The 14,392-nt window shown below is 33.5% G+C and overlaps 1 protein-coding gene across 2 annotated transcripts in view; it reads right to left on the reverse strand.

Moving 5' to 3' along the window:
* The window catches only part of Mical (Molecule interacting with CasL), a 241,831-nt gene extending 230,232 nt beyond the window's left edge, over positions 1–11,599 (reverse strand). For both annotated transcript variants that reach the window (XM_085826689.1, XM_085826697.1), the window contains exon 1: positions 11,357–11,599. The gene's annotated coding sequence lies outside the window, so the exon portion shown is untranslated. The remainder of the gene's footprint in view (positions 1–11,356) is intronic.
* Between the last annotated feature and the right edge of the window lie 2,793 nt (positions 11,600–14,392).

Raw genomic sequence — 14,392 nt, forward strand, 5'->3', positions numbered from 1 at the left:
AAAATCATTAGACTGCACCAAGACAAACGCAATAATAGGTTAATTTACATTTATTATTTTTATTGTCCTCATAGAAACTACTTGTTATAAAAGTATTTCTCCAGCAGCAAAGCATAGCAGCATAATTTATCTCATGTTTATAACATGGATGATTAGTACACAATGATCAGATTTATAATCGGCAAATGAAAATTGGACTTAAATGTTGCCCCTAAGGTGCTCACACCCTAACAAAGTTACTTCTTTCAAATTGGAAACTGATCTTCATAAGGCCCATATCACACATACATTTTTTTTTTTCAGAGGAACAACTGTTTCGGACAATTTTTCTGCCTGGTTTACTATTGGAAGAAAGACGTGCGACTTTTTCCTTTCTTTGGAAAAAAATTGCAAGTTGTTCGTTTTCAACCAATCAGCTATCGGCTTCAAATGCTATTAGCCTGTTTGTAATTGGAGAACCAGTTTCCCCTTTGTTAACCCCAAGGTGATCTGTGGTGATCGGCTGTTGTAACAAAGCAGAAAAATAGTTCCAAACAGTTGTTCTTAAACAAACGGATGTGTGATAGCAGCCTAAGAGTGTGCATATGCTGGGGCCCCCTTATGAAACTTTATTTTTTTTACTTCCTTGTACGAAGTAAAATTTCGGGTATCATATTTCAATGAAAATATCCATTTTGACCGCCATCGAATGCAATTTAACGATGTTTTTGCATGACATCTATAGGTAAGGACGGAATAAAGGACTCTTTTCCCCCAAAAAAAGTTATAAAACTGATTTAAAACGAATTCTAAAAAGAATTTTTCATGGCGTCTGTGCATACACACATATGTATGTATGTATCTTGCATAATTCAAAACCGAGTAGCCTCAGAAAGTTGAAATTTTGTATATAGGACTGTTATAACATGTAGATGTGCACCTCCTATTTTGGTTGCAATTGACCGCACCAAAAGTATATAAATATATGTAGATATATATCCACTCTGTTACCACTCTGTTACCCGGCTCAGTGATTTCAGTTTCTTTACTCTTATATGTTTGTAAATTGTACATTTTTCGCTTTAAAAATGATTGCATATGTTGTTTTTATCTTCCGGTTAAGGTTTTTATGCCTTTAGTAAATCTGTGTGCAATATTTTTAGAATTATCAACAATTTTAAATTTGTCTAAGTGCCCCTAAGCCTTTTTTTAATAGCGGCCATTGATGTTTACATTTGTAAAATAGATATATGATATATGTGTAAAATAGGAAAATCTCGCATAACTCAAAAACCATTAGTCGTAGAAAGTTGAAATTTTATATATGAAACTGCTATAACATTGAATCCTTTTTTTATTGGCCCACCAGCGGCCGAGCGGTAAAGTCGCTAAACACTGGTAGTTCGGTCCGAGGTTCGAATCCCGCGAACGGGCTGGCTGCATGGGCGTTTTCGTGGTTTTCCCCATGTGTAACGTGTATACGAGCCAGTTTCCCTTAGAAAGTCCTCCACGAAGGCATCCCTCCCTTAGGCAGATAGCCCTAGTGTGCTTTGCCATAACTAAATACATCATATCATCATCATCACATCATTCCTTAAGCACATGCTTTTTTAGCTGACAGTCCTGTTAGATGGGTGTACACACCTATTCATGTTCAAACAGCTCCTTTTGTTTTTCCACTTTTATTGGAAAAAATTATTGGTATTGGAAAATTTATTGGCAAAATTTACTGGTATGTACAAAGTCCGTAATCCGGATGTCCATTATCCAGAATGATCTATAATCCAGACCTCAAAGCTCCAAACTTTTTTTTTTTGGTATGCTTTACGCATGCGCGTTTAATGTATAACAGACGGTATAAGCTAGGTTAAAATTATCTTTACTGATTCTAAGGCATTTCAGTTAATGTTGCAGATTGCGCTGTTCCTTAATCTTCTAATTGGATCCGGTTTATTATTTTTTGCAGACTGTTAGAGCAATTTTATAAAAATTAAGCTTGAACATTCGATTATGTCAAAAAGAGTTTGCAGTTCTGGATCTGCCAAAGGATCTACAAAGCGAAAGCATGTTTCGATGTCCATCAAACAAAAAGTGGAATTGCTGCAAAAAATGGATAAAGGCATATCTGTCTCAAAATTATGCGAGGATTGGAAAGTCAACTGTACATGACATAAGCAAAAAGAAAAAGGAACTTTTTGAATTTTTTGTGGATTCCAGCACCCCACTTGCAACGAATAACAGAAAAAGGGTTCGTTGCTAAAAGTGACGATCATGACAAAGTGATGATTGAATAGGTCAGACAGCATCGCAGCGAGGGCGTGCCATTGACGGGTCCAATGCTAATGGCTCAAGCCAAAATATTTCATGAAGAAATGAACTTAAACAATGAGTGCACATATTCAACAGGTTGGTTAACCAAATTTAAAAATCACCATGGTATAAGACAAAATTTCAGGTGAAAAAGCTTCAGCTGATACTGAAGCTGCTGAACAACTTGCATATGAATTCACTGAACTCATTATTACATCGCTGCTGAAACTGGTGTTTTCTGGCAATATGTACCGCGAAATACATTGGCTACCTCTACAGAAAAGGCTCCAACTGGTGTCAAAGATTCCAAAGTGAGACTAACAATTTTAGAGTGCGCAAATGCTGCAGGAAGGCACAAGTGGAAATTTTTTGTTATCGGAAAACATACATGACCTCGAACATTTAGTAGTAATGATTTTCCCTGTTATATATCGCGCAAATAAAAGAGCATGGATGACAAAAGCGTTGATGAATGACTGGTTTGAAAATCATTTTATACCCAAGGCTCAGCGACATTTGAATTCAGTTGGTTTACCTGATGACTAAAAAATAGTCCTGATTGTTGACAACTGTTTGGCGCATACTTCACTTAAAGTTTTATTGAAAGATAATGTATCCGTATTATTCTTCCCTCCAAATTGTACATCTATCATTCAGCCTATGGATATGGGAATAGTGCATGCGCTGAAATGCAAATATAAAGTAGCATTTTTTAAATCTATGTTAAATTTCTTGAACAATGGCAAGACTATTCAAGATTTTTTAGCATAAAATCTGCTGTGTGGAGCATTATAAGATTGTGAGAGGATGTGTCTCCAGATACCTTAAAAAATGCTTGGCATAATTTATGGCCAGCTACCATATTTCATGGCGAGGAAGATGACGATGATAGCCGCGAATTTGAAGGTTTTCGGACATCGCAAACTAAAGATGAAATTTTCCAGTTATTGGATTTTGTAAAGAAAGGGTGGAGAAGCGGTAATAAATGAAAATGATATAACAGAAGTTTTTCATTGCGAAGACAATGACCCAATCATCAATCAGGTAATGGACAGCGAAACCTGTAGTATGGTTCTAGATCCAGAAAATACCACTTCTGATAGTGAAGAAAGTAACAGAGATTATTGAAAATGAAAAAAAAAAAAAAAAAAAAATTTCGATCGATATGTTAGTCGGTATTCTCGACACAGCTATTGCAGGACTTAAACAGTGGAACTTTGTAACTGAACAAGAAATTACGTCTGTTTACAGAATTAAAGAGAAAGTATTAGCACAAAAAAAGAAGCAACTTAAACAACTTACATTAAAAGAAATGTTTATTAAAGTAAACAAATAAATATTAAGCTTTTTTTTGGTAAACTTTGATACCATTTAGATCATAATTGCTCTTTATTTCATAAATTATGGTTTCATATTTTCAATTGTATAATTTCTGCATGCCATCTTACCAGATTTAAATTGATGATCTATAATCCGGAATCGCCAAAGTCCCAACGAGTATGGATTAAGGACTTTGTACTGTATTTTATTGGTATTGGGGAAAGAATGATTTGAAAAAATACAATTAACTATACAGTACATATACTGTGTTTTACCACTGCTTCACCATCTTTTACAAATGAGGCAAAAATATCCTAAAAACCTTATATTTATATGTACAAAAGAGAGAAATCGTACACTGCAGTGATCAGTATATTTTGCAGTTTATAAAAATTCATGTGAATGAAGAGCTTTATTTCATACTGCTAATGGCTTATTGAAAATAATTCATCGATTACATATGTAATGAAAAATATTACACTTCCCATAACAATACTTGTTATTAACGTTACTTATCCTTCTGATCTGAACGTAAGACATATCTGGTTTGTGAATTTTACTACAGCCAAGAAAGGAACAGACATTTGTGCCTAACTGGCCTAAGACTTGAGCACCTGGCAAGGTGTTGCCCAGTTTAAACTCATTTTGCAATAAATTTAATATCAATTTGTAATAATAAGTTTCTAATGTGTTTGTGCCCATCAGCAGCCGAATGGTAAAAGTTGCTGAACACTAGTAGTTCGGTCAGAAGTTTGAGTCCCGCGAACGGGCGTTTTCATGGTTTTCCTCATGTGTAACGAGTATACGAGCCAGTTTTCCTTAGAAAGTCCTCCACGAAAGCATCCCTTTCCTTAGGCAGATAGCCCTTGAGTGCTTTGCCGTAATCAAATAAACCAAACCAATCTAATGTGTTTGATGTTATTAACTATGCATACTTTATATTTTTTAATGAATGTAAATTAGTTGCTTTAGCAATGTGAAAAAAGTATAATATTTGTTACTTTCTATATAAGAAACATACACTTTCTAATTATCTGCACCAAAAAGTCATGAACTCATCGACTCTGGAGTGAAATGATTGTGTATCTTTACATCTACTTGAATGATGCATCTAGGACTGCCTACCCATTTTTTAACATTCTTCTTTCATAGAAAACACATACCATTCTTGGTTTTTGCTAAGAATATATCAGAGGACAGCACAAATTTAACACAACACACAACCCTGGCTCCAAAATCGGAAGAGGGGGGGAAAGGCATATGATGCCTTTAAGTGAATCACATTACGCTCTATGCAGAAGGAATGTTAAATTGCTGAATGTCGATGAGATTTCACTAAAAGATGTCAAAAATTGGAATACGAGGTATCTTAAAACGCTGAAATTCTCACAAGAAGGATCATAATCTGCAGTTGCAGGGGCAAAAATGTCCAGAGAAGTGGGAAATCCTCTGGTGAATACTATGTGCATAGCTGGTTCCCATATAAATACTTTTAGGTGACATGGTACACAGCCTCACCGATACTCTTTTGTGGCTTTTCAGTAGAGGCATGAATAATCAGAAAATAGCAAAACAAATCTCCTTTAATACTAGCTAACACACTTCAACAAATGACTACATTATTATTAGAATAGCATAGTACGTATATTACATTTAATTATTGATAAATATAATGTAAACAAATGAGTTAAAGTACACTGAAGGGTACCCCTTGTATTATCGCGAAGTTTTTGTTTTATTTATGGTAATCTGAGTAGTTGAATGTTATGGAAACCCTATTATGATGTAATCGGTTGACATGATTGCAGTAAATTTTGAATTATGGGATGTTTTATAAGGGCTTGCAGTGTGTGTTGGTTAGGAAGTACATTGCTTGTTTTGTTGTTTAGATGGAAGAATGGCTGAATGTAGTAAGATTAATTTGAAGTTTCTGCCCGATTTGGAACGAAAGAGGAAAAAAACATTGACTGATGTGTAAATGAAGGTTTACTTAGAAGCCATTTTCCAGACAGTCCGGAGCTACGGAGGATACATTTGACGGCTCTAGTGTAAAATTGGGTGCCCCTTCGATTAGCAACAATTTTTTATTTTAAATTTTGCCAATGAAACCTCACTTCTTGTTACCATGATAGTTTTAACTTTGTTTTAGCCTTCTGATTTTATTTAAATGAAAATAGATTTATGTGTACATGGACAAATTTAAGGCAGTGCACAATGCCTAGTTTGTGCAATTCTTTGACTTCTTATTTTGGTTTTGTGTAGCTGCCATCTTGAAATTGTGCTTTCCTGGTGGCAATCTTGGCATCAAAAAAGAATCGCCAAGAAACAATGGGCACCAAATTGTAAACTTTTACCCATTTGACTCTTATTTGTGTGAGTTTATGTGGAGACGCCGATATATGGATTCGAGTTCAGATAATTTTAGGAAGTTTTTGGATGCTGTTAAAGAATTTTTTGTGCCACAGACTGAAGACGAAAAAATTTCTAAATAAGGTAAGTGGATGTTTGCTTTGTGTAGTGCTTAGATGCATAAGAGGTATTTCCTTTATATGTTATTTTATTGTTTGGTTTAAAATGTAATTTATTGAGATTATGTATTTTTTGTTTGCCTCTACTACAGAATTGGGTGCTCCTTTGACGCTTTAAGTGAAAATATATCGATGTGTACATGGACAAAGTCAAGGCAGTACGCAAAGCCAAGTTTGTGCAATTATCTGATGTTTTTTTAAAGTGAAAATATGTCGACGTGTACATGGAGTCAAGGGAGTGCATAATGCCTAGTTTGTGCAATTCTGTGATTTTTTTTCAGTGAAAATAAGTCAATGTGTACGTAGATACCGAGTTTGTGCAATTATTTGACTTTGTGTAGCGTCGATTTTTGGCGCTAAAATAACCACAAAGTCAAAATAACAAGACAAAGAATTGCACAAACTTGGTATCCATGTGCTACCACAAATCGTCAATTTTCACCAAGGTTGACCTTAAATATACTTATACAGTCAAATACCAAAAATCCGCTAACTCCAGAAATCTGCGTTGCCTTTCAGAATATAAACATTCAGTTTATAAGTTGCGGAAACCGCAACACTGAGTACGAAATATCGAAGAAAAAAATACTTACCACATAAATGACGTCATAATTACCGAATAATAATGAGTCAAAATGGAAATACCAAAATTATTGACACAAAAAAGTTTAAAAAAATAAGATAAGTTTTTTCCCTCTAATCTGCATCGAGGTAAAAAAGAAGATGATTCACTCAACTTTTTGTTCAAGTTCACGATTCACGTTGTTGTATTTTCTGAGCTTTGTTATTTCATTTCACAAGATTGTTTAGTGCTGCCGTTTTTTTACCCAGATATTTTGTGGATAAATTAAGAATATTTTAAATTTCAGCCCTTTTTAATATAATGACAGTTAAGAAACACACTCGTGATTTTACTGCTTGCAGCGTTGAAAAACGTAAACACGTTGCATTGATGGTAACGCAAAAAGTGCAAATTCTGCAAGAGATGAAAGCAGGTGCTACTCCTCGATTTATAGCAGAATGGTATGGAATTGTGACATGATTGTGTATGATATACGGAAAAATAAAGAAAAGCTGTTGAAATTTTACAGCAACAGTGATTCTAACACTGAAATCCGAAACCGGAAATCTTTCCATAAGGCAAAATCGGCAAATCTCGATGCTGTGTACATATAACAATAAAATAATAATATAATCAATTTATATATGTAATAATAATTTAATGCTTATAAAAAATTATGGCCACAATTGGCTGATCTTTGGAATATGATAACTGGTAGTTTTGCGACATTTTGGAGGCGATAAAGGTTACTACCTAGGACTTTGGTAATAATGTGAGAAGTACTCAGTTCCGATTATGCATTATTTTGTGTGAGGGAAATGAGAGATCATGAGATATGTCATGTGACATTAATGGACGAATTACAGTTCTTTAATCGGAAAAGGGGGGAAATTTGGAAAACTGTAGTACTATATTATTTTGTATTAAGCTTCATTGTGTGTTGTGTGAAATAGTGGAAGTGTGCGTGCCACGTAATGAAGATTCTGAAGATTAGGTAAGTTAGTATTTTTAATCATTTGAGGATATTATTTTTATGCATTGTTCTAAATGTAAGGAGTAAATAAATTAATATGGTATTATTGGAAAATTATTATTAGCAATGATTTAGTTTAAAGTAATTAGGATTGTAATCTAATTTTTATTAATTTAATGTATGTGCTTATTTATATTTTAAGTAGTGTTTTTTGATTTAATTATATTTTAATTTAATGATCGTGATTTTGTGAGTTATATGTTTGTAGTGTTTTGGAATACGTTTGAGTAGAATACGTTGAGTATTTTCATGCATTTTCGTGAAATTTTTCTAATTTATGAGAAAAAAGCAGTGTACATGGATATAGTAAAGAGTGTGCGCAATGCCATTTTTGTGCAATTCTGGGATGTTTTTTTTAAGTAAAAATAAGTCGACGTGTACATGGTTTAGTGATATTTTAATTAAATGATAGTTATTTTGTGAATTTTATGTTTGTAGGAATTTGGTATACATTTCAGTTGAAGTAAATGTGCATGGAAGTAATTTAAATATTTGACATTAAGTATTTGTAATGTTTGTGGTATGAATTCGTTGGTGACGTTTATAATATAATAGATAATTTAGAGGTAAAAGTTTTTGGATATTTTATTTATTTTATACGTGGAAATGTTCATCTTTGGAAAGGGTATATACTTTTTGTGATCAGGTAATTTCATATATGTTCTTTTTACTGGATTTTTCATGCATTTTCGTGAAATTTTTCTAATTTATGAGAAAAAAGCAGTGTACATGGATATAGTGAAGAGTGTGTGCAATGCCACTTTTGTGCAATTCTAGGATGTTTTTTTTAAGTAAAAATAAGTCGATGTGTAAATGGTTTATGTGTATGTGCTATTCTGAAAAACGCGCAAGGAGTTTGCGATTGTGCACTTTTTCCCAATTTTGCAGTTAATATTTGTCATGATTAAGCAGTTTTGTTACATAAAATTTCTAGCATAAGTGTAATTCAGCTAGTAGATTGTTGGAAAAAGTGTTCAGTAAATAAAAAGAAAAGAAACATGTCTTTACTTCGTGAAGACAAAATGGCAGCGAAAAAAAAAATATACGGTTGCTGTAGCAGAGTTGGTCGCCAAATTTTCACCAAAAAATCGCCAAGTTACCATAATCCAAAGATCAACCCAATAATTTAATTAACTATATCTAATACTCCTTATTCATTTTGCACTTTTAGTCCGAATAATATGCTTTATCTTTTCTGTCCTGAAATTCACACAACCTCTGGTCCCAAGCTTTACGGATTTCTGGAATTCTACTGTACCAACAAATGCAGTCATGATTTATTTTTGTATGTTTATATTTACCTCTGGGGCAATGACACAGTATAAAGGCTACAATTGCTAATGTGCTTACACCTGGGTAAATTTGTTTCTACAACAGATCAGTGTTTAATTTATGCTGCTTAATGATAAAGTATATGACATGCTTAAATTTTTATACTTTTATATAGGGTCATATAAAAAGTCTCCTCATTTTTTTGCCACTGGATGGCGTTGATGCCTATACATCCGGCAACACTCACCTGATTGTCTCAAACAAACATGTGCTTAAAAGGTGACATTCAGCTTCCACTATTTGTGAAAATAGTTTTCTAATTTATTGCTTGTGTAAAAAGCAATATTGATTTGAAAATGAGTGAAATATGTGATGCTTTTTTACTATAAAAAAGGTAAAAAGGCTGCAAAAACATGTAAAAAAATTTGTGATGCGTATGGTGAAAATGCTGTGAGTGAACGAAGGACCCAGGAGTGGTTTGCTCGATTCCATTCCGGAAATTTCGGTAGCAAAGATGCACCTTGCTCTGGTCGGCCAGTCACTTCAAAAGTTGATGAATGTTTGCAACTGGTGGAGCAAGACCGGCACGCAAGCTATCAGGAAAGAAATAGCAGAGGCACTATACATCAATCACAGGACAGTTTGGAATCATTTGAAAAGAGCAGGCTACAAAAAGAAGCTCAATGTTTGGGTGCCACATAAATTGCAACCTAGTGCAACAATCAATTCGAACTCAACCGTTTGAACGAAGCAATATAGAAAGAGCGATCAAAATAGGGCAAAAGAAAGGGAGTTGTGTTCCATCATGACAATGTGTAACCACACACACATCTTTGATGACTCAGAACAAATTGATGGAACTTGGTTGGGAAGTTTTGATGCATCCACCATATAGCCCAAACCTTGCACCGTCTGACTACCATTTTCTTCAGTTTCTGCAAAACTCTCTTGATGATTAAAAATTGGCCGACCAAAGAGCCGCTGAAAATCACTTGTTCAACTTTCTCGACGCTAAACCACAAAAGTTATACACCAATGGAATTATGAAGCTACCCAAAAAATGGCAAAAGACTATAGATAATAATCGTCAATATGTACTTGATTAAAATTCATTTTCAATAAGGAAAAGTTTTGTTCAAAAATGTACCAAAATAACGCAGAGACTTTTTTATATGACTCAATATTATATTTTTAATCACTATTTTTTAACTTGCTGTTAATCTCCAAAATATTTTAAATTATATTTACTGAAAAATCTCATAATGTAAGTATTAGGACTTTGAACTTATACATTTCAGAAATCAATAGCAAATTTTTTTCTTACTAAAAATACTTTAATTACAAGTGAAGATTGAAAGATTTATGCATAATATTAGTAAATACATAATTATGCTTTAATTGATAAAATTCAAGCTTCCTTTGGAATTAATTTCAGACAAGTTAACTATGATACAGAAGACACATACCACAATGTCAATTAAACTTATTAGTCTAAATTTTATAAAAAAAAAAAAAAAAAAAAAAAAAAAACCTTTTGATTTCAAGATGATTGATATACATCCTGTTTTTTTCTATAAGAGAAAAATTCCAGTATAATTTTGGGGAAATTTCCCCTCAAAGTTGAAAGAGTTTTTTTCACCAATTTTATATTTGATCTCAATGCATTCAAAGAGAGAAATTGTAGGGTTTTAAGAAGAGAAACACTGTCATTATTTCTTCAAATGTCCCGACAGCTTTTTATTCTCGAAATTAACACAAAGTAAAATTTATTAAAATTCAAGTTAGTATACATTTTTATAATAATATTTTATTTCAGAAAATTATTACACATATTTTAACGAAACTGGAATGACACTACAGATGAAAACAATCATTTAGGAAGCAAGTATGACATGCATATTATAACGGCATGCATGAAATGATCATCGCTGCATAATTAGCAAAACAGAGACGGCGAAACGGTAAAACAGATCTGTTAACTTCACTAAGGAACAAACAGTATAATAGAGCGATTAACAGCGGCTGCACTGTACAGTTAGCATATTACAGTACTTATGACATAAATTCAGAACATAAGACACATCGGAAGACATTGACATAAGACACATCGGAATTACCGAAAATTTTCATTTTTTAAACTGTTTAGTAAAATTAAAATAATTTATCACACATGACTTTTAATAGAAAATAGTCCGCAATAACTACTTGGGAAAAACACTGAAAAGTAATTATTAAAAGCGTAACAATGTCTTTAAAAGTAACTAAACGTTATAAAACACAATTTGATTTCAGCAAACACCGAAAATTTAAAAAATTTGCACCGAAGAGAATATATAAGGAAAATATAATTACCTCAACAGATAGAACTCAAACAAGATCATTTTTGCACACTAAGCCTAGATCACAGAAAAATTTCCAAAACACATATAATTTGCCTACGAGTTAGACGTGAAATATTTGTTAAATCAAATAACTTCATAAAATGTTACTTTTCAAATTCAAAACAAACGGTCAATGAAGTGCCAACAGGCAAGTATTTAAACATTCACCCACTCCCTTTCAACGCGAAAACACACATTATTGTCACTAGCCTTAAGAAATTTACAATAGAGCTTGGCATGGCATTACAGAGCCATCTGGTGGCTATTAAGAGAACACTAAGAATAGATCCACTAATATTGTAGCATATAACACTAAGAATAGATCCGAAAACTATGCAAAAATTTCTAAATTAAAAATAAACAATTTCTAATAAATAACAAATAAAGAATCGTGAACTAATATAAAATTTTCTATTGAAGAAACTCTATTAGAGAATAGAAGAGAGGGCAGTACAGAAGTCTTTTGATCGGCTGTAGCTCAATGCCCTCTTTGACAAGCTGATACAACTTAAGTTTGATAATAAAAAAAAAAAATAAAAAAAATGTAGTCAAATTAATCTACTTATTTCTGAGTTAAAGAAGTTTCATCGCCAGGCAAGGAAAAGAGTACTCCTCTTCAATACCAATCAGAGCGAGAATTCCACCGCGCTCTATCGTGGGAACAGTTTTTTACATCTTCTACCCGCACAACTTTTCCTAGCCTGGAATTGACATAAATTATTTTCTCGCAAGCTACGCAGATGACTCCACCACAACAGTTAAATCTGTGAATCCGAAACATGCAGTTCACAAACTACAACCTAAGACAACTGATACTGAAGGCTGGTGGAAACAAGAGAGAATTCGCATCAATGCTACCAAGTCGTAGCTCCTCTTAATCCATAAACATAAAATCAAGAGACAGCTGTAATGTGATATCACATTATTTAATGAAAATATTCTAAAAGTGAGAACTGAGAATTACCTCGGAATAGTTTAAAACCAGATCCTCTCCTGGATTGATCAAATAGCGCTTTGGCGGTAAGATGCATTCTCAAATGTAAGGTTAAAATGCAAAAAATATATCTACTTCTTTGTAATAAAACCCAAAATAACGTACGCCTTATTTCCATGGGCTGCAGCTAACTTCAGAAATGTGAAAATAGTTCATGTTCTACAAAGTAGAGTGCTGAGAATCATCACTAATGTTTACTAGTGTGGTAAGCACTGATATTCTTTAGAGACCTCAAAATCCCACGAATGTATGATACCATCAGAGCTCTGAAGGGAAAATTTTATCAAAAAGCGACGAACTGCCACACAAAAATTTTATAATATTTCTCAACAATATTTCAATATGAAATATTGGAAACGACAAGTTATTTAAACCGTTTGCAGCGCATATGTTGGGGGACAAACATTTCTTCGCATAGACTAAATTGCACAACTCCTGAAGTGCACACTGACTTATATATGCAAGTTATGAATAATGGATAAATATATGCAAGTTTGCCTGTGAAATACGCGGAGTTCGTCTCTGATGCCTGTCAGCATGAATCTGGGATGAAACCAGCTTTCTTTTCTCGAATACAAAATGAAGAAAATGGATTTACAGTTTACCTGAAAAATTGTCTGTATATTTAAGAGTTTCGCAAAGAGTATTTAAAAAATTCCATCATTTATTTAAAACTACTGAATTTTTAATGGTGGTTTATTCCTTTGCAGCAGAGATCCAAGATATCTTAAGTGAATGTTAAAAAGGTGTTATCGGGTATGACAAATTTAAGATTTAAATAATTACAGGTAGCAAATGGGGCATTGCTTAAGCGTAAGAGGAACTTGATTCAGTTAACATTATTGTATCTCCCATACATCAAAACACCACTCGTTATAGAAGTGAATGCATTTGTAAAGACTATCAATGCTGAATTGCAAGAAGAAATCCCCGAAGACTATTACTACCACAGCAAAATGATAATAGAAATATAATCAGGTTTTCTCACCTTATTTAACTATTAAATACTTCTGACCTATGGTCAATGGATCAATCAGATCCATAAAATGTATGGTCGTGTTCTGCGTAACTAAGTTGCAAGACCGCTGGCCATATAGGTACCAAATTTGACACATGAATTTGGGCCATCTCCCGGATTCTATTGATATTTCTCCATTCCCCCGTCTCACAATCATAGGAAGAGCATTTTCTTGTATGAATATCATGTGAAATGTATTTAAAGGTACATATCAACAACCGCTAGTTCAATTCAAATGCTTCTTTTATTTTTTTATTTTTATTTTTTTTTTTATTTTGTCATCCTTTGCCTACTTTGGTCGATATGGAACCCTCACCAGAAGTTGTATCCTTTCAAACGGGGTACTTCATTTTGGATACGATCACAGATTTTCCCATAGCTAAAATAGCGGCAACAAAATACCAACTATCTTTGGAATCCTCATACTGTTGCGCGCAGAATTTTTCGTAATATAACACAGGATCAATTTCGAACTTGAATTATAGACACATTGGAAGCTGAGTCTAGATCCCAACTGGTATCAGTGCAGACAGATTATTAATGATCAATTTTAGGCGCTCTCTTTAATTTCATCCAAAGAAAATAAGAACAATAAAAACTTGTTAATACTTAGTAGTCAAGTGTTGTAAGGGGTTCAATCTCTGCGCATTCGAACATATATCAATTGAGTTCTGTATTCATACACGCTCAGTTATCACAGCCATCGTTTTTAAATATGCAACTAGCGCATATATACAAACCCTGAAGGAACTAAAAAATTTGCTTCGCAGCAAGACCATAAATAAAGGGTTATTGCTCTAAATCATAGATCCATAACCATTGCGCCTGAGGGTCTGACTGCAGGAATTAAAATTTTGCGTCTGCTCCTCGCAATGACATGTACCTATGTAAGGTCTGTTTGAGAGTTGTTCGTTTATTCATCATACGGATCTCAAAAGCACTTTAACATTTGCAGTTGAACAGCAAGTAGACAGCTATTCTCCGTTTGACTTAAG

The sequence above is a fragment of the Stegodyphus dumicola genome, chromosome 1, assembly GCF_044657685.1.
Source record: "Stegodyphus dumicola isolate Sdum_Otavi_A_Nest chromosome 1, ASM4465768v1".
Lineage (NCBI taxonomy): Eukaryota > Metazoa > Arthropoda > Arachnida > Araneae > Eresidae > Stegodyphus > Stegodyphus dumicola.